This window comes from Ischnura elegans, chromosome X, assembly GCF_921293095.1.
Source record: "Ischnura elegans chromosome X, ioIscEleg1.1, whole genome shotgun sequence".
Lineage (NCBI taxonomy): Eukaryota > Metazoa > Arthropoda > Insecta > Odonata > Coenagrionidae > Ischnura > Ischnura elegans.
The window spans coordinates 119,437,314-119,462,805 of NC_060259.1; the positions used below are offsets into that span (position 1 = coordinate 119,437,314).

At 39.6% G+C, this 25,492-nt stretch overlaps 1 long non-coding RNA gene across 1 annotated transcript; it reads left to right on the plus strand.

Moving 5' to 3' along the window:
- On the plus strand, positions 1-24,828 carry LOC124171083. The gene is made up of 3 exons (XR_006867658.1): positions 1-26; positions 5,156-5,193; positions 24,748-24,828. It is a non-coding gene; the product is annotated as an uncharacterized LOC124171083 (long non-coding RNA).
- Positions 24,829-25,492: the final 664 nt, after the last annotated feature.

The window sequence follows — 25,492 nt, forward strand, 5'->3', positions numbered from 1 at the left end:
TATAGTCTGTCAAATCCGTTACTCTGGTAAGTCACATTTATTTTCATTTTGTCGTTTAAGTAATCATGTTATTCCATTTATTCGTCTGTATTTAGTTTCTTGAAGTGCTTTAAAAGTTCTTACTGAGTGTAGATATTTGTAATTTTGTAAGATATAACCTCGTTCTCTGGATCAACGTTTTTAAACGAATCAGACAGACTGTCGACAAGTTGAATGTGTAGAATTCCATGGCTAATAATAATTGAGGCGGCTGTGGTAACTTTCCTCACTTTTTTAATCTTACACGACCGGTTTCAATGCTTACGCATCATTCTCGAGAGCTGTTTTTAAATGAAACTGGTGAAAGAAAAAGAGAGGAGATTGAAAAATAGTATATCAGCAACATTTTTTGTAACAAACTGTTACTAAGGTATTACCTTGGGGGTCGGATGCCAAAAGAATTTCAATTGGTTATTTTTTATTATTTTTTATATTGGTCGTATTATTTACTCAAATATTGGACCGGATTTGGTAAAATAAGTACATCTGGAGCGGGATTTGTACAGTCCGCCTTGTTTAAGTACGTACTCTCAATAATCCATGCATATGGATTTAAATTAACCGTTATAATTTTCCCTGAAACCATGTGCTGACAGTATTTTTATATGAGGGGGTGCGAAGCCAAGGGGTACAAGTGATTTATTTCTTGTCGAAGTTTGGTAAAGTTAATTTTTAAAAGAAATGCACTAAAACTTGGATGCCAAGGGATTCGAGTGAGTGTATATTCTGGGCTGGCATCGAGTAGAAAATCAAATACACTACTAAATATATAGTTCAACTCGTTTGTTTTCTTTGCGTGATATCTGCACATAACTCTGTTTAAAAAAGAAATCATTTGTTCCCCTTGGCTTCTCACCCACTCCTATACTAAGTATTTTTGTTGAAAGTTATTCATCTCACTTGTTGAGAGATGGCCAGAACGATGGTTAGGATCACCAAGCTCTCTTCTCGAATTGTTTGAATGTCCAGTACGCAGTAATTACATAATACTTTAGAGATGAATAATGAATTTGTACAAGAAATATTAACGGATAGGTTCACTCGAATTTAATGTAAAATGATGATAGCTGTAACGTAAGTTTCATGGCAGGGGAATACTGAACGGAGAGGGGAAGTTAAAAACCGTGTTCGGGGTGAGATTGTGGGGTAAGCGAGAGACAGAATGGGAACTTGGAAAATGGAAAAAATGAATGGGTCTTACCCCGAATGGAAGAAGAAAGTCAAAGTTGGGAGGGAAGACAGGGGGAAGACAGGTTTCTGCAAAACACTCCACCTTAACTGGTAGAAAACTTAGATTAAATTCGCAAAAAAGTTATCATACCGCTAATTTATCTCATCTGCTAAAATATGAAAAGCAATCAGTGCTTTGAAATGTGAGGGTATTGCGGACCTCCGTCACGGAAATTAAAGCAGTAAGAAGGCTTGCACTTAATTACCGATTTTCTTTTCGCTCTATTGTATGCTCTATATTTGTACAAAAACAATTGTTTTCTTCGTATTATAAATGATTAAGCAAGGTCAAAACTTATCATGACTCATGAAAGTCAATCAGGAACAGTTCAGTTGGCATAGCCTACCCTGTCTAACGCTTGCTGTAGAAGACTCACCAATGTAAATGCAGTACCAAGCATCATTCGTGTGAATCATAAATATTCTAGTACAGTGGCGGAAAAAATTAACGCAAAGCTCGTTGGCGTCTGAGAGCGGCCAGTTCAGGAACTACTTGTCTACCAAAATTTTGCCCTCGTAATGCTCTCATACAACCGGGAGTTTTAAAAGCAATATATCCCTTATACCGGGGAAATAATCATACCCGTCGCATTATCACAAGGCGCAAAAGATCCAGCTACGAATTCTTCGCCATATTCTCCGAAGTATGCTTCGCCCTCGACTCACCTACAATGGAATCCACTCTCGTCGGGACATAGTGGACACAGCCGACATATTGGGCATTGAGACTGCCCTAACACCCAATCGTTCGGGTGGTGTAGTGGGTAAAGGCTTCATGCTTCGAATCAGGGGTTCCACGGATCGAGCCCCAGTGACGGATGACTTGATGCTGCTCACAAACACACTGTAAATATTTTTCTGATCTTAAAACTTCGCAATATCTATCAATAGGTCCATAGGACGTTGCATGGCTATTGAATTCTTACGCGCTTATTTATTTGTTGAAATTCAACCACCATATTGCATAACCATTTGGGCAGTTGACTGTGGAGTGAATTTTGACTACCATTTCCGCGTCGTCCAGCACCGCTTCAAGGCCCCTAACCATTTGCTGCATGTGCAATGTGTCACGGCTTGCTACTCCTCCCTCATTTCAAGGGAAAATTCCTCGGAAGTTCTGCAGAGCTGAGCGAAGGAAGAACATCAAGCTGCCCAAACTCAATAGTTCTCAATCGGGTAATTTTTGGCGTCCGCGCATGTATTTCATCAGAAACATCCAATCCAATTCAGTCGTCTTTTTAATTATACCTTCGCTTACGACTTACCCCACCATATGCTGCTTCCCACCCACACTCTGCCTTTTATTCCTATTCAATATCACGGCTTCCACATTTACCTCACTGCCAGCGAAATAAACCCCATTCCCCTTTCTTCCAGAAAAATCTAAATTTACATCGCAGATTATTTTCTTATCTTCCGTTTGTATAGGTCAATGCCTGCGATGAGAATCTATAGGGTATTTTAAGCATCCGCTGTAAGGACGGTAGAGAAAGCAATTGCGTTATGTGTGTGCTTGAGCGATTTATCGTGATGAAACGATTTAACTCTCTTTCTTTTGCTGGAACATGTAGACGTATATTCTTGGCTTATTGAACGGCACAGATAAGGTCGCCTTGTCCGAGAAATAGCCTCTTATTGAGCCAATCCTCTTACGCTTTCAATCTGTCTTAGACCTCCAAGAACTCCGCGATATGATCTAATGAAGTCGTTGCCTTTGTTCTCGGGTGAAGCTTGAGGTACAAATGGCGTAATTAAGTGGCGATGGAATTAATTGTGGGTAATTACGTTTCGTTTTCACGCACATTTGGTCGTTCGTAGCGGTTATGGGTGATTTTTTTACTCTTCGTAGGTGTATCATAGATTTTTATCGAAGACAAGAAGTGATATATTTATGGCTGCTTATCTTATTTGCCTCATTCTAAGCGTTGCTAAGGGGACCTACGTGTGGTACATTTCTTGTGGGAAATGCAGAAAACATAATGATTTTCTCCCTATTTTCCCCGGAATAATTTTTCGTTTCCGTCCAGTCCTACAAGGTTTTCACCGTTAAAATATTAATACAATAACCAGCAGGGAATGCTTGTGAATTTTAATCTTAGGAGATATTCTATCCTATTGAAATAATAATTTGTTGAGTTAAAATCCACGGGATTTTTGTTGCATTAGATGAATTGCATTTGTTGCAGGGTGAAGCTCCTGGTAGATTATTAGACCCACACATACCTGGAACATCCCTTATGTCTTCTTTTTGATGTCGTATTTTTTAGCTTGGCTTTTATGTCCTGCACCTAAAATTCTTTTTCTCTCCTATTCGCCTGCTTAATATAGACTTCTCCCGTTTCCTCGCATATGACGTTCATTTCGGTTCTAAAAACATAGGTCCGAAATCGAGCATATTTTTCAGGACGCTGACGTGGTCATGGGGACAGACAGTTGGCTTACGGAAAATATTAGCGAAAGCGAAGTTTTTCCTCCAGAGTATAAAATTTACAGATGCGATCTACGCAATAGAACAGGTAGCGGAGTTTTTATAGCAGTTAAATTACATTTACACAGCGCCACCCACGAAATAATTGACAACGAAATAGAAAGCGTATGGTGTACAATTAAACAACGAAACAAAAGGAGTTTTCATATTTGCTCTTTTTATAGACCGCCGAACTCCGAAGTCGATATTATGTACCTTCTAGAAAATCAAATATCCGCATTTACTCAGGGAGATAGTAAAAGTGTAATAGTAATCGGGGGAGATTTTAATCTTCCATCCATAAACTGGGATACTTACACTGTAAAACCGAATTCAAGGAATAGTGAAATCAGCGAGGTATTACTCAACATACTTGCAAATCAATCTCCCGCCCAAGTAGTTGACAAGCCTACGAGACGAAATAAGATATTAGACCTTATAGCAGTAAGCCATCCTAAGTTGATAAAACAACTCGATATTATTGACGGTATAAGCGATCACAGAGTGATATTTGCAACGTTAAAAATTGGTGTAGCGTCAGCCGTATAACCTGGACGCAATATTTATTTATTTGATAAATGCAACTTAACAAAATTTGGCGAGATTCTTAATGACTCCTGCAAAAAATTTGTAGTTACATCGAAGGACCAAAGCACAGACGTAACATGGAAACACTTCTTAGAAATTCTGCGCCAAGGAATCAACGAACATATTACGCAAAAATTGAAATGTGATAATAAGGAACCTCGCTGGTACAACAACGACGTGAGAAGGGAACTTAGGAAACAGAGAAAACTATACAACTTGTACAGAAAGTCCATTACGACACGTAATAAATTGAAGGAACCTGAAGCTTAAGAAAGTTACGCTGCACAACTCTCAGTAACCAAGAACGACCTGCAATCTGAACAATTTTTTTTTGTCGACCTCGGGGGCGTTGGAGTAAAATTCTCACGTGTCAAATCTAAGGACAAAGGTCCGAATCTTGGCTGCGTAAATTGCCAGTTTTCCACGTCATACGAGTATGTGATCGTCCATTGTTATAAGTTGCCAACTATCCCGATGTGAAGGACTTATTATGATGTTTTGGGGGATATGTGTATAAATGAAGCAATTAAACCAGTGAAGCTTTAATCTGGGTTTTCATCTGTAACCTACGCGATCAGACAACCAGTAGCCCGAGTACATGGTTGAAAGAGGCTATTTTTTGTTTTCTTACGAAGTGGGAAGTTTGATAAATGATGAAGTTATAGGCGTAAAGCACTGAGTGATGGGATTAAAATTATCATACACACTTCAATCTTTTAACTAAATACCTCATTTCTAGTTATTGGCTCTTCCGTAAAACAATAATTTTACGTTTACAAGAAGAGGGCTATTATATTTTATTTTCTAATTTTAAATGTAATTTTATTTCAGGTCGGCCCAATGATTGCATCGATCTGGTGAAGGAATAGGTGAGTCGCTTTTTTCTCTCATGAAACCTTTAAAATAAGTCAAGCCAAACGAAGAAGGTTCTCTGATTGATCGTTAATTTTATTTTTACCTCACCACTTCACGCCAGATATATTTATGGCATATTTTACTTTTTTAAACATTTAATTGGCTTTCCAACAGCGGCAACTGTATATTGATATCTCCTCAAGCAGTAAAAATAGTAAAAATTATATTGCAGGAATAGAAAGATCAGCAACTTTGCAATTTCCTCATAGTAATTTATTGAGACCGACCATGCTTTGGTCACAGAGTAACATTATCAACTCTGTAAAATCATCCACCTTGATATGTTCCACCTAATGGAAACAGCAAAGTTGTTGATCCTTCTATTCCTGCGATTATGGATTTCCAACAAGTTACGCCCGTGACTATTAATTATGAAAATTATATTATTGCATGGTACAAAATATAATTTTTCTACCGTAGTTCAACATGAAGGCGGATCCGTGGTTGGATTGAAAATTATGGAACGTTATTTCTTCTTTATTTATGTGTTGTGATTCGGTCTCTCAGTCTAGCTCATGAGCATCTAGTGATTATCAATTAGGAGCCTAATGGTGGCGCTATGCGGTGATACTGGTTGTACGGTAGAAAAAACGTTTGTTGAAAATGAACAGAAAATCGCCATGAAACAAGATTATTTCGCGTAGTCACGCCTAGTGTGTTTGATTATATGCTTTCATTAACTGCACCATGTCAGCAAACTATGAGGGGAAGAGGGTAGTTTCCTTCATCAAAGAAAACGAAAGGCATTGATTGCGAATCGGTATCCACCATTAGTGTATTCATAATATACAAATTATTTGGTTTTAGAAATCCCAGTTTAGACGAATGGCAACGGTAAATTTTAACCTCATTTGAAAAAGGCCAGATTGGCGATTAACCGCGATTGAGGCGATTCCAATCTACGTGACGTCACTGGGACCTAGTATCTATACGAGTAGATAGGAGTTCCGCACATCAAATATCTCTCTAATAGTCTGAAACTTATCTTTGCCTCTGTTTTTCCTCATTTCTGTCGCTTCATCAAATCGAATAACCCGCAGTGTTATTTTGAATTAATTCCTCCCCATTATACTGTTGAAAATTAGACGCCCGTCTAGTTTACTCCAAAGTTGTGAAATATTTTCATTTTGTACTTGTAAAAACGATAACTATTAGCAATCCCAGGTCCTTATCTATTTGTGAGTATCCTTCTTCATTCTAGAAAGCTTGCAAAACTATATGCTTTACAATTGTGGTCCATTTTCTAACAACATCAAAAATATTAGGACGCAAAATTATCAACAGAGCAGAAGAAAGAATAAAAATTTCGCACGGCGCACAGGATATGACGCAAAATATTACGCCTTCGAGTTCTACCCTTTTTAGTGGCATGAGGTTTTGTTTACCACTCCTCTTTCAGATTGCGTGAACAGATTGAACAGTTGTTGACTTGAAACTAGAACAGTTGTCTTAAGTAATTTGAAAATAAAACTTTTTTCTTTTCATTAAACTTTACTAACTACGAAATTACCGGATTACTGCATCTTTTTCATACTCCCCGAATTGACTCATAAAACTTAAATTTAGTTTCATAAAATTAGGTAGCATCATTTTTTAAGTCCCAGTTTATGATTTGTTAATCTTCCTCGCAGATTTTTGTAATTAACAATCTGGTAATAGGGTGGTTTCTATTATTTTTTCATTGCCTTAATCAAAAGACTATTACTCCTGGAGTACTTATTTCACGCATTTAGATTTTTAAATTGCAATATCTATTTTTCGCGATGAAATAAACCGAAAAAATATTCAAGCGCGCGAACACGTGACGGCTTAGTATGAATGCTGGGATAAAGCCCGTGTGACGTCATTCTGGTTCCCTCTGCCGCCGTGTGAGGTGACCTTGGAGCGAGGGTGTGTGCTTCGCTCCGATGCAGACTTCTAGCAGGTAGCTGAGTACCCTGCTAGCAGGTAACGCTTGGCTTAAATAAGGATCATTATTCCCCTATCAAAGGAAGGAAACTTTCCGAACTTGGGTATTTTTAATGAGTGAATATTAAGAGATGTTTCCCTGAACTCTGTGCCTCATGCATGCATTGGTTATCTCAGACCATGTAAAACTCCTATCTACTCGTATAGAAACTAAGTCCCTGTGACGTCACGTGGAAAGGCATCGCATGGGCGCCAATCTGGCCTTTTTTGAATGAGAATGAAATTGACCGATATCATTCGTCTAAACTGGGATTTCTAAAACCAAATAATGTGGATTTTATGAATACATTAATGGACATGGTGGGTAACGAATCGCAATCAATACCTTTCGTTTTCTTTGATGGAGGAAACTACCCTATTATTTAAAGCAAACTGTCCTTTAATTCTTTTAGTGATAGATGGATAAGGGCATACATGGGGAAGGTTTTAAACTGAAAAATGCAGAGGGATGTATGGCATTTGGCCTTTTTCTATTTCGGAGGCAGACCGATAAATCTTTTCTCAGAACGTATCCGATGTCATTCCTCGGAGAATTGAAATCGCCTTGAAGGGAGAACGGAGGTGACGCCTCTGATGGCGACTCGCCTATTTATAGATTAATCACTAATCATTCTGGATGGGATTGCTTGCTTGAGTTTACTCGGACCACTCCCATCCCGCCTCGATTCCCTTTGTCGCCGTATTTTGTCTTCGTATTTGATTCTTTGCGAAGAAAACAGATGTATGAATAATGTGTTGGTATGTTAGAGCGTAGGTTTCCGCGGCGATGGTCTGATCTCTGCATTTCTCCAGGGTTTTCTTCCGCGTCAGGTTGTTGGTTGATTGACAACAGTTTCGCTGGCTGTCCTGCCAGCGTCTTCAGGTCGAATGTGTCGGCTGTTGGTTTCTGCCTCGCTTATATACTGTAGGCTGGATGGGAGCTGCACTGTGATTGGCTGTCTCTTTGATGACTGTTTTCCATGCGCTGTGAAGGAAGTATCCGTCTTCTCTATTGAAATTCAAAGGTGTTTTTTGAATTTCTATCGCTTCCCTGATTTGTCTAGGGAAGTAGCGGCACTCCTTAACTAAAAGTTTCTTCTCCTCAAATTTTGTGTCGTGGCCAGGTTCCGACCATACATGTTCGGCGATGGCAGAGAGCTGAAACTGCTTGTTATTGGTCGCCCTTTGATGTTCTTTAATCCTCACATGCATGGAGCGGCAAGTTTCCCCTATGTAGGATTTTCCGCAAGAGCAGGGCACCTTGTATACCCCCTCATACAGTTCTTGGTCGTCAAGGAAGCTATCCTCACACTATCCCTTTCATTGCTGGAACGTCAGAGAGGATCGCCAGAATATTAAAAAAGCATGACGTGGTCACCAGATACAACTGTGTGACCAAGATAAGAGACTTCCTCCCCGGGCCCAAGGATATCATTCCCCAAGAACTGTATGATAAAATGGCTGATGGATGAGGAAGACTTTTTTTTCCCGTTATGACATATCTTTCCCAGCCCTCTAATGAAATTATCTTCATGAATTGCGAAATTGGGTTTGACAATGAGTTAACCCCATTATGATAGAATAGCGGAGCTATAAATAATAGTTTTTCGGTTGTAATCTATCTTTCCATTTCGTAAACCTAATTCTTTTAATGAAGTGAGAATTCAAATCTGATGGAACGATTCCACTGTCCTAATTTGGGCGGTTTCTTTTAGGCTATGGAGATACTGTATGAATAAAAGGCATTAAATTTGTTTCGCGACGAATCAGACTGAATGATGATGAATAAAATAACTGAGATTTCGTGATTAAATTATATTTTTTAACGTAAGCGTATCGTAACTATATTTTCCTTCACCACTTTTGGAATATCGTTTCATGTTCTTACAATTTTAAAGTTGGAGAAAAATCTCTCATGGAAAAAATAGCTGGTAATTTAGAATTACTAAAACCCCCTTTCAAATTTTCTCCATAGTACTCATTCGTTTTTGTAAGTGATCTCTCAAAAGTAAGAAAGTACGCTAACATTCCTTACATCTAATTTTTTTGTTATAAATTTAATGTCAAACATTCTATGATGTCTAGGAACTCCATTTCTGGATTAGGAGAAGGATTGGGTTCAGCAAATATTTTCCTTTTTAACATATGTGTAGTTAATGGGCTCTTTACATATCCGATCGAATTCACAGTTATACCCCTCTGACTCCGCTCATATTTGTTCCATTAAAATCTTCTTATCTTCCGTTCAACGAAGTTGATGGTGTAGTTACCACAGTTTCCCGCGATCAGTAATTTTTCTGGTCTATCATTTGTTTTCTAAGGTTAGAAATTAAATACTAATTTCATTCCACTGCTGTTCCGAAATTCTTGCAATTCATTCGGTTTACCGATTTAAAAATGATTCCAACGTTTTTTTTTGTGCTGATACCAGTACTTGTACAATGTTTGTTTGTAATTGTTATTGTCGCAAATGATGGTGATGTTTAAGACAGAAACCACATTTGTTTGCTACAGTATGTTTTGTCGCAATCTGAAGAATTTCCTCTGAGCACAGTTTGACCGAAGAAATGTTATTGAAGTATCATCGGTTTCAATGTCTCGACCACGCTCCTACATTACCATGCTGGTAATAAAGAATTTGTTGATTGAAAAATGTCCGTACCACATAATGAAAGCAATTCCTTGTATAGTGCGCACTTAAGTATCTTTATATAACGTCAATATTTAGTGCTATTATTATAAATAAAAGACACTGTTACTTCCACAGTATATTTATTTTAATCTATTTTTTTACCGGTTTCGGCTGTTACACCATTACCAAGTACAGAAAATGTTTTATGTACTTTTTAATAGCGTAACAGCCAAAATCGGTCGAAATAAAAAAAAAATATATCGTGGAAGTAACAAAGTGTGTTTTATGCATAATATGGAGCCCTTCCACCACGTGCAACCTCCAAGTTTGCATTTAATTTACTGGAGTATTTAATTCTTGATGGTTCGAAATGTAGCGTGTAAGCGTCAACTAATATGAATTATGCAGGATCGTTAATGGCCTCATGAGTTCGAAAGAGCTCTTCTCCCGATGAGTCGTGTGCTGTGTAATTAGAAAAATAATGTAGTTTTCTAAACGATCAACAAGTGGTAATTTAACATGATTCAACTTGTATTTCGCTCCATATGTTCAGTCACCAGTGAATAGGAACAATGAATGCTATTTAAATGCTCCACTTGCATATCCTAGTGAACAAGAGTGTAGGAGTTGATTTCATTCTTTAAAACTGTGCAACCGTAAACAGCTGGGAGCTATCAAGCAAAAGAACTACAGGAAAAACTGTTTCTTTTTTGCCTCTATTTCCTTGAGGTATCTTACCATGCCCTTTTGGGTTGACCCACGTGTAATGAATAATGAAGAATGCAGTCTATTTGGGGAAATAGTATTTTTTTATTCCTTTTATCCTTTTAAAAGCTCTCGGTCCTTACATTAGCAACTTGACTGGACGTTGTAAATGGAGACTTCATCCCCTTTGAAAAATGTATACCGACGTATAAAGGATACGCCAATTAAGACTTCTCCTACGCGTTTGTTTGCACTGAATAACACGGGAAAAATTCAGCTAATTGGAATTGTTTGCTTAAAAAATATTTTACTTTCATTTACCTCCCGACCAAAACCTGTTACTTAACTAAGTATTATATAAACTGTGTATATTCAGAAAGTTAAGGGGAAAATTGATGATTTCGAGTCAGATAAGTTAATTTTAAAATGTCCAAATATCTGATGCATTAACTTCATCATGAATATAGAATTCATATCAGACAGTTTCTAGCTTTCATGGCTTACCGTTAGTGCATACCATTATGCTCTTATTTTAAAATATCTAACAGTAGGAATTTTCTGAATGGAATATTTTTGCTCACCAGCCCCTGGTATCTTGTCATGCATTTCCATTTTAATAATATGTTGGGATTCAAAGGCGAATTTTTTTTGAAATACCTATTTAATGAAGAAATATATCTATACTTCACGTTATTACTTCAAACCCAGGATCACCGAGCTACGTAGGTATATTTTAGTCAATCTACATGTTTCACATTTGTCAAATTGTCCTACTCCGGCGTTCACAACTTGTAGGAATCTATGTTATCAGGAGGAAACACCTTATTTGTCAATTCTGTCTCTTGTGAATAAATTTTTATCGATTACATCGTTATTCAAAAATTTTTTTTCGAAGGGTGAATATATTGTGTGAAAAGGGCTATGGAAATCAAATTTATTTCAATGAATGTTTGAGCAGTTGCTAGTAGTCGAAGAAATCGAGTTTATTTATCTACCACCCTAATTAATGAAAAAATGATTCGTTGATACAGTCATATTACTTCAGATGAGTGGACCTAACATTGTTTAAATATGCCAATTATATTCTCATTTGACCGTATAGATATTTAGCTGTAAAATTTTGAAGTGCAGGCGGTAGCATTAAATACTTCTTTTAAGGAGGAAAGCTTTAGAGAAGCGAACCAGATATTGCTGAACGAAATGAAAACCATGTGAAGCGGAGCGTAATGGAAAATACAAGTGAACAAGACTAAATTTGCAGTCCTCCATGTCTTTTTGTTTAGATTTCGCGTTAGTGCAAGTTTATTGAAGTTTATTATCACGTATTCCGTGTGTTCGAAACGTTCCTTAAGGTGAAAAATGGTAGATAAGTGATATTTTAAGAACAATTCTTGATGGCTGTTGTAGCGTTAATATGGTGATGTATAAAACTGAACACACTCACCAAGGATGAACTTCACCATGAAAAAATATTTGGCTTAAGCCATCTTCTCGACAGCGGACTTCAGGATGAGTAATAGTACCGATCAAGGTGTTGACGTCACGACTCTACACTAGAGCACTTGTGACGGAAACAGGGCTCACCAAGCCACTGCCGACAAAATAAACCTTACTCTGTCGCAATTCTGCAACGAATAATTCCAAACCCCTGTACGGAAGAAGTGACTTTGCACGCAGTCACGCGCACGGATGCAAAGTTAAATTCACCGACGGATGAAGTTCGTCTTGAAAAAGATATAGCTTAACCAGGATTTGAATTCGGAACTGACAGGCTTCTGCTGCTTCTGAAAGACATCCAAAAGTACCAACGCTTTGAGAGGATGGCTTGGTGGTTTGATTGGCTGATACTGATCGGGAGATCGAATTCGAATCCTGGTTATCCCTCCGTCTGCCAGATGACAGGCCATTTTAGGGCCAGGAACCAAGCCAGTGGCTTTTACGCCCGATCACCCGGGCAGGGGCTGGAGAGTAAGGAAAAAGGAAAGAAGCGCCACCGCGATAGGAGCCCGACGACGCCTCTGGGAAGGGAAAGGTGCGGAAGGGACGGGACGGGGAAAACACTTCAACGCTATAGAAGCGAAGAAGGCCCACTTAATAGCGAAACCAAGCATAAGCATTAATGTTCTAACGACCTTGAAGGACCGTTCTATGAGGTATAATGATCCAGCGATCAAATCCTTAGATGTACTAGAGATACTGTGGGAACGAGACACCAAGGACGGGCTCGCGGGTTACACTCCTAAGGCAGGGATTCTAAGCGCTAGCTTTTTTCCTCTGCCCACAGGAGGGGAAGGACAGGAAGGACAAGGAAGGAAGCGCCGCACAGTGGTCGGAAATCGAAAAACGCCGGACAAAAGTCCGAAATGGCTTTTTTGAGGTAGACAATTGAAATTTGGCGCAAATACGGGGAAATAGTTGCTGATTTTGAAATAGAAAGTCATTTTTATTAAGTCTCAGCCGTTATGGAGTTACGGAGGCTTAAACATGACGAAATTTCGAAAAACTTGCCATTTATCATTTTTCTTCGAAAATGTAAAAAGTGACGCAGATGGTAGAGCAGTGGATGGATTTTCATGAAATTTTAAACATGATCATCTGTCATTATAGTTTCTTGCCAGTACTTTGCATAAGTTTCAGACATTTTTGTTGATATTTGTGTGCTGTAATGTATCAAAATGGCGGAAGCTTTTTTCAAGCAAAATTTCACTTAAAGCAGTCATTATCTTTTTTATAAGAAATATGTATGTCGAGATATTTCGCAATAATACTAACAAAACATATTTAAACGTTTGTCTGCAAAAGGTTTGGGAAAAAGTTTGCGGCCCTGAGAGAAAATTCGAATTTTCGACCGCGCGTCGCGGTCCGGCTCCACGCGGCGGACCCCGGTAATATCGATTGCGTGTGATGGTTGAAGTTGTTTGCACCTAAATTCCTCAAATTTGCCTTTTTCAAGCAAAAAACACTTTTGTGGATTCCCTAAGGTTCTATATCGAAGATATTTTGAAAGCAGTATTGGTCATTAGGTCATAAAATGGCGGACATTTTGTTAGGCAAAAGTTAACATAAAGGAGTCATTATCTCTGGTTTTAGAAAAATGTATATCATGATTTTTTGTCAGGGTATTAAGTAAAAATAATTATAAAGTATTCTGCAAAAACCTGTGGAAAAAGTTTGCGACCCTGAGAAAAAATTCCAATTTTCGATCGCGTTTCGCGGCCCGGCTCGGCTCTGCGCGACCTCGAAACTCCGACTCCCCGCACCGACGAATTTCTGAGGACCTTAATGTCCTGTATTCGTCTTACTCAAGACATCCATGCTGTCAATGATAACCAAATGTCATATATTTATTATCATAGAGGGATACTATATCCAGCGCATGTGTTTGTAGACTGTGATGCCTAACTGTGATGAATATGCCTTTCTTCGGTTACTCCACGGAATTTTCCGAGTAATTATGAACTCCTTCAATTCCTGAGTGCACATGAGGGTGTTTTGTTCCTCATACACTCTTTTGTGGAAGGGTGTGGGGTTGGCTGTTTTCCCTTTCCACTCTCTTTGCATTTTCAAACTGCAAGCCGCCAAATCCCTCCGCCTTCACAGCACCATGCGACTCGGTCCCTGAGGGAGTTTTTATGACACCGCGCACCCTTTAACAGTTATAATGGGTTTTCCCTGGGTGGACCATCCCTATCCTATAGAAAATGCATGTTGAGCAGTAGTTCTATCTTGGCATTTGTGGTGAAGTGATGTGGTGAAGTGAATTGGGAGAAATCTTTTCTGATAAAATATTTTTTTACTCGCGATATTGAGTGTGAGTGATAGGAATCCTTACCGAGTTTTTTTTCGAAGGTTTACATCAGTGTTTTTTTCCTCAGCAATCCACACCTTATTCGAGGTAAGATATCTGTCCATGTGTTTTTACCTGGTGTTAGTCATTCGTGCTTTTTCGTCCCAGTTTTCTTACGTCCCTTGAACTATTTTTTACAAACTTTCTTCAATACCGATTTTTCGCCCCTACTTTCTGGCGTTATGTAGCCTATCGTTGTTGAACAATTTGTGGAATGGGTAGATTCATTCTATTACATTAATTTTCAGACCTTAGACAAGTTTTTCAGTCCTGATTGGATATGTCTTCCAATTTTATCTCGCGGCTTGATCTCCATAATACATTGATGGGCATAAAGTTCAAATCACCTACTGAAAAAATGGAATATTTGGTGGATTTTCTTGTGCGAAGATTTGATTTAGGTCAATTTGATGACGCTATTAGAAGTCTTCGTGAATTTGTCAGAATAAGCTCTTTGTTGCCCTACTTGCAAAGGTGGAATAGAAGTTCTCGGAATAAAAATACATTTTTAAAGCGAAATAACGCATGGCTCATGGAGTCGATGAACTTTCCTGACACCGTGCGTCAGTATTTGACTAGCACTTCTGCTGAGACTAGTAAGTGCCATCCGGTGAAAACCTTCCTTTTTCATTGAACAACATAATATTTTTATTCTTGGGTTATTTACTTTTAAATAATTACTTCCTAAGTTCACTGGGAAGGCCGGAAATAGATTCTAGTGTTTCCTCGGAGAGATCAAAAAGACGTAAGGTCCAAAATATTAAAATGTCTTCCTCTGCTGCGGAGCTCGCATTGGCAACCTCTCTTAGTTTAAGGGAGGAAGGAGATATTGCGGCCGCCGAACTACATTCCGAGGTAACGACAACCACTCCTAGTAGGGCGAGAAGAGTTTTGTCTAAATGGAGAAAAAGGGATAATCCCCAGAGGGAAATGACCCCTGAAGAAGCTGTGTCTCTCGTTATTACAACTGAGCTAACGAAGAGTCAGTACAATACACTGAGACGCTCGGCTCAAAAGTATAGACACAAGCTTTATCCAAGCTACGATAGAGTCCTAAACGCGAAAAGTATGGCATACTCCGAAGGAATCAGGGTAACTGAAAACATGTGCGAAGTGAGTCTTCAAACTCTCTTAAATCACACAGCTTCGCGAATTCTGTCATACGTTTCAACTGCTGAAACCTCATATGATGAAGTAGATTGCACACTAGTGTGCAAATATGGATTTGATGGCAGTTCGGGCCATGCCCAATATAAGCAATTGTGGGAACTATCTGACTCATCAGATGAGTATTTATTTATGAGCTCCCTGGTGCCACTTAGGTTACTAGATGACAATACAGGAATGAGATTCACGTGTCTATTTTATCTGTAATTTATCTAATTGGAATCATTACAGGAATTTTTAGTACCTACTTTTAATATTCCAGGTGAGATATTATGGGCGAATCCTCGGCCATCTTCTATGAGATTTTGCCGACCTATTCGCCTTCAGTGGCTAAAAGAGACTAGAGAAGTTGCGAAAGCAGAGAGAGATTACATAAAAGAACTGATTGATGGATTGGATAAATTGAATTTTAGGGGTTAATCAGTAGCATTCAATTTGCTATTAACAATGATAAACCGAAAAGTAAGGCCAATTCCAATCTAAAATGCAGTAAATTAATACATGGCTTAAATTATTAATTTATTAATCAATGCGATGAAACGGCGACCGATTAAGGTCTTCAGAAATTCGTCGGTGCGGGGAGTCGGAGTTTCGAGGTCGCGCAGAGCCGAGCCGGGCCGCGAAACGCGATCGAAAATTGGAATTTTTTCTCAGGGTCGCAAACTTTTTCCACAGATTTTTGCAGAATACTTTATAATTATTTTTACTTAATACCCTGACAAAAAATCATGATATACATTTTTCTAAAACCAGAGATAATGACTCCTTTATGTTAACTTTTGCCTAACAAAATGTCCGCCATTTTATGACCTAATGACCAATACTGCTTTCAAAATATCTTCGATATAGAACCTTAGGGAATCCACAAAAGTGTTTTTTGCTTGAAAAAGGCAAATTTGAGGAATTTAGGTGCAAGCAACTTCAACCATCACACGCAATCGATATTACCGGGGTCCGCCGCGTGGAGCCGGACCGCGACGCGCGGTCGAAAATTCGAATTTTCTCTCAGGGCCGCAAACTTTTTCCCAAACCTTTTGCAGACAAACGTTTAAATATGTTTTGTTAGTATTATTGCGAAATATCTCGACATACATATTTCTTATAAAAAAGATAATGACTGCTTTAAGTGAAATTTTGCTTGAAAAAAGCTTCCGCCATTTTGATACATTACAGCACACAAATATCAACAAAAATGTCTGAAACTTATGCAAAGTACTGGCAAGAAACTATAATGACAGATGATCATGTTTAAAATTTCATGAAAATCCATCCACTGCTCTACCATCTGCGTAACTTTTTACATTTTCGAAGAAAAATGATAAATGGCAAGTTTTTCGAAATTTCGTCATGTTTAAGCCTCCGTAACTCCATAACGGCTGAGACTTAATAAAAATGACTTTCTATTTCAAAATCAGCAACTATTTCCCCGTATTTGCGCCAAATTTCAATTGTCTACCTCAAAAAAGCCATTTCGGACTTTTGTCCGGCGTTTTTCGATTTCCGACCACTGTGCGCCGCCGCGATAGGAGCCCGACGACGCCTCCTGGGAGGGGATAGGAAAGGAAGGGAGGGGACGAGGAATCCCGCACCGTCACAAGGCGGGCGGGTCCTACCATCAGCGAAACCAAGCATAAGCTATTAATGTTCTAACGACCTTGGGGGATTATTCTATGAGGAAGAATAATCCAACGATCAAATCGTTAGATTGTACTCGAGACACAATGGTAACTAAACCCTTGGGCCGGGTTCGCGGGATACACTCCTGAGGCGAGGACTATAAGCGATTAGCTTTTTTCCTCTGCCCCCAGAAGGGGAAGGACGAGAGGGAACAAGAAAAGGAGGCGCCGCCGCGATAGGAGCCCGACGACGCCTCCAAGGAAAGGACGGGGAGGGAAGGAAGGGACGAGGAATCCTGCACCGTCACAAAGGCGGGCAGGTCCTACCACTAACGAAACCAAGCAATACGCAATTAATATGCTACCAATTTTAGTAGATTTTCCTATAAGGAAGAAAAATCTATCGATCAAATCGGTAGATTGTACTCGAGACACAGTGGATTTGAATAAAATAAACAAAATAGCGAATCGTTTAGGGTATCAATCTCATTCGCTTGGTATTAGAACATTCTATCCCTCACGCCATTCTAACACTCTGCATCGTACCTTGGCTGTTGCTCTTGTTGCGCTGCCTTTCCAATGCTAATATTCGTTCATGTTTGATTGATCGGTTGTCGTGTAAAAAAAGTTGGCAATGTATTTTCGCATCAATCCCTGAAAACCTCAAGTGTGCGCATCTTTTATGTCATTTTTTATCATCAATATATTTTAGTGCTCGTAATTGGCGAATTAGGGATCATACCTTATAATTGTTTGTTTCTGTTAGATTGCTAAATATTTTTATTCACTGACATTTCACAAGGATTTCCAGAAATATTTATTCTTAAGACAGAGCCATGAAATTGATGAGGTACATTTTTCACAATTTCATTAAAATGCACAGCAATAAGCATATCAACCGTATAATGTTTATTTCGATGACCGTTTCCGAATGTTGAATTTATTGCCCGTGAAACACTGATATAAGATTGTCATTGCTCCAATAATGTTTTTTCGTTGCTAATTACTGTGTTAATGAATACTCAGCCACTGACGCAATCTAATGATGTTCTTCTGTCATAAAATTTGAGCGCAACTGTTGGCGTAACGACTCATGATTTTTCCCACTCTCCACAAATATGGTGTTTTCACAACTTAGTCTCCAGATGATAAAAAATAAATGCTTGTCATCGGAAGAACTCACCTCTGACCGTATTACATCGTCTGTTTGGCGTAATGTACCAACGCGTAGGGAAAAAGGTTGGATACATGAACAGTTCCATTTTTCTAACCATACATATTTATTTCATATCAATACCATCCTCGCACTGGTTGTACTGAATCAACTTAAGCCTTAACCGGTGACGTGCGGTCTTACCCCCCATTAGTGTATTCATAAAAAACAAATTATTTGGTTTTAGAAATACCGGTTTAGACAAATGGCAATGGTCAATTTAATCCTCATTTGAAAAAGGCCAGATTGGCGCCCATGCGATGCCACTCCATGTGACGTCACAGGGACCTTATTTCTACACGAGAGGATAGGAGTTTCACGTCGTCTGGAGTTACCAATGCATGCATGAGGCACAGAGCTCAGGAAAACATGTCTTAATAATCTCCTATAAAAACTGGCTGGTCGGAAAGTTTCTTCGTTTGATAAGATATTAATAATCCTTATTTAACCCTTTCACTGCTCTGGACGTACCTAGTACGTCCGCACGGCAGACTGCTGTGGACGTACTTTTCCTTCGTCCCTGCCATGCGGTCAGCACTTTCGCCGAAGCACTCCGAAGGGTTGCTAATCCGGGACCAGGAATCCTCGACCAGCTCACTCACGTAAAACCGTCTCCTCGACCCTACCAGTGGGGGGCCTCCCTCCCGAAAAGTGACCGCTCTGACTGCAATTTGAAAATCAATCGATTAATCCGATCATCAAAAAATGATTGTTTTCATCGCACTTCTGCCAATCAAGCAATCAATCACGTCTTTGAACCGTGTTTCTGCAATGAAAAATAACGATTTTGTTAACTTTGCTAAAATAGCCATTTTCCCGTTGTCCGCACCCACGCAGACGGTCCTGCGTGGGTGAGCTGGTCGAGGATTGGGTCGCGGATTAGCGACCCTTCGGAGGGTGTACACACCCATCCTGGAAGTACCTGCTCCATGGGCCCACGAAACGCATTTTAACATTTTCGCCGCATGTGAGGAGTAGGTTTTCGGAGAGTGAACAGCAGCGAAAGGGTTAAGCCAAGCGCTACCAGCTAGCATGGTACTCAGTAACCTGGTAGCATGGTACTCAGCTACCTGCTATCATCCTGCATCGTATCAGCACTCAAGAGCCTCGCCCCAAGGTCACCTCACTTGCGGCAGCGAGAAGCAGAACGACGTCGCGTGGAGCTTTTCCCAGCATTCATACTTACCCGTCGCGTTTTCGTGCGCTTGGAAATTTTCACTTTTCATTTAATAGCAAAAATAGAAAGCGTGAAATACGTACTCCAGGAGTAATAATCTTTCGATTTAGGCAATAAAAAATAATAGGAAACCACCCTATTGAACAAAGGATTGCTCGACTGAAAGGAGAAGGTGATTATTTTATGAATAACTTCACAGAGCTGATAAGGCCCTATTGATGAATCAATAAATTCACAGAGGAATGTAAGTCATACGTTAGTTTATTCAGTCTGACCAAGTAATACATTGTTCCACCTTATTGTTAAGTGCAACACAGTTGCAGCCACAATTGGAAAAGAGAGGTTTTTTGTAAAAGACAACACTCGTGTAAACTGAGATTAGTGCCGGACTTTTTTACGTCTATTTTTTGTATAAATGATCTCCTTAATCTAAATGTAAAATTAGTTTTTCCGTGATAGCTTTAGTTTTTGAGACAAAAAAATCGGCGTTTTACGTTACCAGAGTTAAGGGCGCCTATAAGATACAAAACAAATCTACAATGAGTTTATTATTTTTTATATTTTCCAGTAGAATGGAAGAAATACATTTTCCATTAAGATGTCGGGAGCGCGTATTTACAACTGCACTTGTAAAAAATAGCATCCTGTAAAAGAGTAAGTAGCCACTTCTGAAGCCTCGTTCCCGATATTTTGAAGAAGGACTTCGGCATAATTATATCTCGGAAGGTTGGAACAATAATCTGCCATCATTTGCGTACTTCATAGCCATTTGTAGCAGTCTTGCATAGTTTTTATATCGTAATTAAATTTATCACTTTATTCTTCACTCGTACTTGCAAAATTCTGTAAAATGCAGTTCATGAAGCTATGCTAATAGTGAATCTTAATACTCATATTGCCTGTCAGGCTTCCAATATTTTTTATCATCACGCGTACAAACCTTATGTAATAATTGCCTCTGTAACATAAAATTGTGTACAGTATCATCAGACGATCTTCAAGCATTTTTCTCAGCCTCATTCATTAACTTCACGAACTCTATCTAGCTGTCAAATTTGTGGGCCATCAAAAATCCCAGTATTATGTTTCTCAGAACTAATTTGTGGCATTTTCCCATATTTATTCAGAGCCTTCAACAGCTGCTCCTAAAGGACTTCTTTCTTGAGCAGTGGAGGCAAAGTTATTTTTTGCGGTTTAACCAGATAATTGCTTAGTATGGTTTCTCTACCACAAAATGCTTTATTTCTCATGCCACTCTTTTCTCGACCAGAGGCTATCTCTGTCCTTGCTATCCCAAGCACGTCATAAATTAGGACATTTTGTACGGCTCTTAGTAGTCGAAAGAGAAAGATTTGCAATTTGAATCCACATAAGTTATCCGTCGATGTTTTTGATAATTCTTCACTGCCACAGCAATGGTACGTATTCTCCTTTCATTTTTGTTGATGTGAAAATAAAACTGAGAAAACTTGTAGACAGTATTAATCACGACTCATTGCAAACTCGGCTTAGAACTGTAAATGAATAGATTGCCATTATCGGAAATGCACTCGGGAAATTTCATTTTCTTCGGGATTTTCTTAACATCACTCACTCACTCACTCACATCACTTTCATAACTCACAGAGTGGAAGACTCTTGAGAACAGTAGGGAAGCAAATAATTTTCTCCTGTAAGATAAAAAGCAATATCTGTTCCATGTTCTAATATATTCCTATAATTTTACCGAAAGATAAGTAATTCAGATGCTGTGTCAGGAAGGTCAAGGTCTCGGGCGAGGGCATTTATGAACCGGTGGTTTTCTGCATCGGTGTGACATCTGGATGCAATTAGTGAACGATTTATTTTTTAATTATTAATTTATAGGTTCCTTTGTTTAATAAAAGGAGTATTTTAGGTTCTATGAAACTGTAGAATTTCATTCCGAATCATATTTTAGTGTTTTTTTTCTTCCTACAAGGCAGTTAAGTTTTGATATCTGAATGTATAACGAAGTTTGAAATCTATGCTTGGCCCCCTTTCGAACTTCTTCACAAGATTATGTGCCTCCGCAAAATCATTATTAGCTGGCCGCACTCTTCCGTTGTTTCCCTTCCCATCTTTCTTTACCGACGAATATTCCTTCCCCGTAGCCACATGGTGTGGATCAGCTGGCAGTTGGAATTCCGATCCTCCCAACCCGCCTAATGCTACTATCGGCCAATCTAAACCATGACAGTCAGGTCGTATTGGACGGAAACATTTAATTTTAGCGTGCAAAGGAATGTTAAGAATTTGAGTTTAATCAGAAGCGTATTTCACAAGTTCTAAGTTATCCCGACCCTAGGTTTTCTTTAGGGAAATTGAGTTTAATCTCTTTCCAACTTGAGTGTCATACATCAGTTTCTATCATCGCATTCGATATCCTTAAAATGTAAACATTAATTAAGAAATGAGATGATATAAATCTTTTCGTGTTAAGTGTGACAAAAGGACTGAAATAAGAATATTTTCGGAAGAATCTGTACACAAGGATGTGTGCCAATGATCAGTAACACATGTGTTCACATAAAGGCAGCCTTGTTTGAACATGTAGTATTTTTTTCAATTTTACATCCCAAAATAAATACAATTCCTAGAGTATGCCATAAATATTTTTAAATGGAAAATTTTAAAATTTAAAATTACTTTCGCTTATTTAATATTACATACATTATTCATAACTTTTATGAGCCCAATTTTACCTTGCGGTAAGCTACGGCTGCACTTTAGGAATATTTCTAAATCAGTTTCAAACGACTCTGACTCTATTTCAGCAAAATTATAACCCAAAGAATTCAGCCGGTAAAAAAATTTCATTCCACAATATAATTATGAAGCTCTGGAGTCTATGATTTTCGGTGATTTGTGCTCGTTTAAATATTTACAAACCAATCTGTGCTGTAAATTTGTTCCACTCAAGTGAATCAACAGTAATGAAAGTATATTTGTTTTATTTCTGCAGCAATGTATACATCTTCAGATTTCAGACTCAGTTAGTGATCGGCTTGCAATTTTGCTCATTTATGTAGATCATACGTGAGAATTAAACCAAGTATGGAAAACTATATTGTATTGTGTCTTGGTACTGGATCGGAATCATATCTCAAGGGTAGTGGAATCATATGTGGACCTTATAACAGTAGACGTATGTGTGTTACATGTTCGCCTATTACTACAACACGATGCCCCGTGCCGCTTTTGTGTTGACAACACTTCTCTTCTTGTCATTGAGTTGTGCTTCAATGGAGCAGCCAGTGGTTACTATCATTGACCCGCAGGGCGCAATTACATGTAATGAGATAAAACTGTTGGCGCCCGCGACATAACGAAGTTGGAGCACGTAGGATCGGCAAATGCTTGATTGCGTAACTTGCTCACCGCAGCCCATCCTCCTTATGCGATTACACTAGCGATTCGATTTCTTGGCCCCCCATTGCGTTCCAACGACGCTCTATCCTCTCGTATCACGTGACAGTGGAAACGAGACACCCAGGGGGGGCTCGCGGGTTGCACTTCTGCGGCAGGGACTGTAAGCGCGGGCTTTTTTCCTCTTCCCGCAGGAGGGCAAGTACTAGAAGGAACAAGGAAGGAGGAGCCGCCGCGATAGGAGCCCGACGACGCCTCCTGGGAGGGGATAGGGAAGGAAGGGAAGGGACAAGGAATCCCGCACCGTCACATAGGCGGCCGGGTCCTACCATCAGCGAAACCAAGCTTACGCAATTAATGTTCTAACGGCCTTGGAGGATTATTCTATGAGGAAGAAAAATCCAAGGATCAAATCTTTAGATACCGTGACAGTCTTCCGGCGTGCTTTTGGGCCTCGGCTGAGGGCCCCACGGCGCGGCGTCCCCACGGGAGCGCTGGGCCCTCATGCGGCCGGGAACCGCTTCCCCGCACCGCGCCGCGCATCGCCGGGAGTAGACAGTCGCAACCCCCTCACCCACTCCCCTCCCCCTCCTATCTTCACCACTATTTCCCTCGCAGTTCGGCAGTTCACTCGACCGGCTCCCGCCGCGCGTTACTACTCACTCCACTCCTCCCACCAACCCTCTGAAGTCGAACTCGGACGTGTCTCCCGATCCCCCGCCGAGGGAGACGCATTCGCCGATGACGAGCGACCCTCCGCCGCCGTAGTACCTGATGCCACTCGCCGGCCGGACGTCGGACGCGCCCGCTTGAAAACCGATTCCTCTGCCGCTGCCGCATTATTTTTGACTTATCCTCTCGAGTCAGTGACTCTGCTACGTAGAGTGTTTTCCCTCCCATCTGACTTCTCCGGGACGTGGTTTTTTTTATGATTACCGCACTGTGAGTTTTCGCCGCTTCGCGTATTGTTGTCGGCCAACAGTGACCGTGGCATCTCTATGCAGCACTGCCAGCTCCTTTCTTCTGACCGTCACTCTTATCTATCGCCTCGTGCACTAAATATTGCGAGACAACCACTACTCTGTGTTACTGTCTCGTCAAAGTGTCTCCTTCCATACTACGTCACTTTGCACCTAAGCTTCCCATTTTCCCCTAAACTGGAATGAAGAGTGGATCTGGAAAAATAGGACTGATATCGACTTAGTGGGGAGAGTTTATGACAGCTGTCATCTCGAAGTATGTGCGTTAGAATATTTCCCGTGGTGAATGACTCATATTAATATTTGTGTCTTTGGGTGTTGTGCCAACTTCTCTATGTCTCGCAGACAATCGTGTGAGACGGAATTCGGTAGTATTGTGGTTTTCAAAGACATCCTAGTAAGGCAAGGAATGCCATTCAACATTCTTCCTCGCTAATGTTACCGGCGTGTGTTTTAACCTACTGCGGCAAGTCGCGGGCCTTGTAGTGGAGGGCGCTGGGGACTGCAGCCAGGGTCTTTTGAAGCCACGACACTCCAGCTGCGACTGCGAACCTTTATTTTATTTTTTACGAGCCGGTGAAAAAGTTAAGTAGAGCTACAGAAAACTGCGATTTTGGCCTAAAATCGTCGTGATTTAAGCTTTTGTTTAACGACATATACTCCTGTGCTGCGATTAGTGACTTAGCAGGCAAAGTTAGGAATTTATCCCTTAAAGTGACAATGGACGAAATGAACACCAATTGCAGAGATCTGTGCAAGTGATTGAAATGATGAAGCAGTTGATTCACCAAGTGCTGTCACAACCTTATATATCTCGTCTCGTCTTTGAATTTCCAGCCCTCCCTCCGGCCTGAAGCAGTCCTACATTTCGACATACATCATCTCCAAGTGGTTCGGGACATTTTGTATAGTCTGTCAAATCCGTTACTCTGGTAAGTCACATTTATTTTCATTTTGTCGTTTAAGTAATCATGTTATTCCATTTATTCGTCTGTATTTAGTTTCTTGAAGTGCTTTAAAAGTTCTTACTGAGTGTAGATATTTGTAATTTTGTAAGATATAACCTCGTTCTCTGGATCAACGTTTTTAAACGAATCAGACAGACTGTCGACAAGTTGAATGTGTAGAATTCCATGGCTAATAATAATTGAGGCGGCTGTGGTAACTTTCCTCACTTTTTTAATCTTACACGACCGGTTTCAATGCTTACGCATCATTCTCGAGAGCTGTTTTTAAATGAAACTGGTGAAAGAAAAAGAGAGGAGATTGAAAAATAGTATATCAGCAACATTTTTTGTAACAAACTGTTACTAAGGTATTACCTTGGGGGTCGGATGCCAAAAGAATTTCAATTGGTTATTTTTTATTATTTTTTATATTGGTCGTATTATTTACTCAAATATTGGACCGGATTTGGTAAAATAAGTACATCTGGAGCGGGATTTGTACAGTCCGCCTTGTTTAAGTACGTACTCTCAATAATCCATGCATATGGATTTAAATTAACCGTTATAATTTTCCCTGAAACCATGTGCTGACAGTATTTTTATATGAGGGGGTGCGAAGCCAAGGGGTACAAGTG